Source organism: Frankliniella occidentalis, unplaced genomic scaffold, assembly GCF_000697945.3.
Source record: "Frankliniella occidentalis isolate FOCC.00 unplaced genomic scaffold, Focc_3.1 Scaffold511, whole genome shotgun sequence".
NCBI classification, from domain to species: Eukaryota; Metazoa; Arthropoda; class Insecta; order Thysanoptera; family Thripidae; genus Frankliniella; species Frankliniella occidentalis.
In genome coordinates this window covers 12,467-14,479 of record NW_026267628.1, presented here as the reverse complement: position 1 = coordinate 14,479, position 2,013 = coordinate 12,467, and positions in this window count along the sequence as shown.

Below are 2,013 nucleotides of genomic sequence, written 5' to 3'. Positions count from 1 at the left end.
TCATAATCTGTTCTTACGTTTAAGAACAACTGAAAATGTTATTAAATTTAAGATACATTTTGGTCTTAAATTTCAGAATATTTTTTACAGTGTCACTGGATGAATGAGTCCGCGCAGCCCAGGCCTTGCCAAGTAACCTGCAGTGAGACAGTTACCATACTGAATTAATTTTGTACAGAGAATATTTTTCAAATTTGGGAGTTAATAAGAATTATTAGCGTATTTCCATACGTGTCGGATTGTCCCCATTTAGTTCAACAAAGCGTGTAACATCAACACGCAAATCGACTAGGTTGCGGAGCTCATTTCTGACCCATATCGGTTCTGACAAATTTCTGATCTCCTCATACAACTCGAGTTGCAAGCTTCTCCAGTCAGTCATGGTGAACGCTGTCTTCAGTTCCAAGGAAATTTAGATAGAGAAATATCGGTATCAACTCGTTTTGATTGAATGGGTGCAACACAGACGAGTTGAGCTAACTCAGGAAAAAGGATATCAGGAGGAAATGTTTCCCGAACATGGCGGCGTATGAGAAGAAAAGCGGCCTCGCGCTTCGATATTGCGGGATAATGACATGAATCACTCATTACAGGTTGGCAACAGTGCTTTGTATCCGGATGCCATCCTGATGTCGGGTATCACGTGACCAAAACCCGAAGACGGAGGTTATGCTGCAACGACCAGTAGTCTGATTCAAGTCATCTCGAAGAACGTATTGCGTATTGTAAGAGGTGAAAGATATCTGAAGTTCAGGGTAATTACTCTGTCTCACAGGAGTAGTCATGGATTGACTGCTTATTAATATATCTTTTGATGAATACGATTTGTCTCCTCTCACTGCCGTTTTGTTCTTGTTCAACATGGCGTCAGTTCCTTTTGCCTAAACCAGTTGCCTAGTTAGTGTCTCATAAAAATCTACTTCAATAATTCTCAGTTTTCTTGAAACTCATTTCGTAAGAGCCATTTTCAACTTGAAAGTGTTTGGTCTTCTCTAATCTTTATTGTAGTCTTTATGTGATGGTCAAAAACGTATAAGTTCAAAGCCGCACGTTTTCAACCCATTTTCATAGTAATCTCAGAATGTTTCATGTAAAGTCCTGTCCTGTTCTAAATTAAAGAAAAGTGTCCACTTTTAGACCACAGACTGTAACAGTAATCCATACTGTATGAATAACATAACCTCAACATGAAAACGTTTTGCAGGCGTACATCTATCACATTATCATGGCGTCAAGATCTGACGAGAACGATATCTGCAACCCAAAACGGAGAAGTGCACAGAGAAGAGGTCCACTAAGGCGTGTTAGGTTAGACAGCTCGAGTGATGAAGAAGACAAACAAGTTACTCCGAGCCTAATTGGTAAGAGATTTCATTCAAAGACAACATCTAGGGTAATCTTCTTTTAAATGTGTATTTTAAATGCTTCTACAATTACTTGAGAATCTGTTTAATTGTGCCATTCTTCTGTTTTCGATGTGTCATCTATTCCTTTTTAATTTCTTTCCAGGCACTATCAATCCTGATGTGAGGAAGAATTTATCACTATCTTTCGACCATCAAGATAGTGATGTGGACCATTTCATGAGTGGAATCTCTTCACAAGAGTGGAAGAATGGCTGTATTATTTCAGATTCCACGAAGCATATGTCCTCTGAAGGTGGTAAGTATAACTCAGCATTTGTAAGTCACTGTGTTACATGTAAAGCAATATTTCTCATTGATGAATTCTCAGAATAGACAACTCATCAAATGAAAGAGGTTTTTAACTAAATCTTTCTTTATTCTTGCAGGTGAGAGTTTGCCTCAAGATGTCAGTTCTAATGTTGCCATATCAAATATCTCTGGTACAAGCCTGTTGACGGCTGGCATCCAAACAATAACTGTTACATCGGAGCCCTCTCCACCCGACCAAGACTCTCCCAAGCGAAACACTTCTCAATTTCTTTCTTCTCCAAAGAAGCGTAAGGTTGAACCTTCTCTTGCACAGGTAATGTTATTTGTCACCAATTGT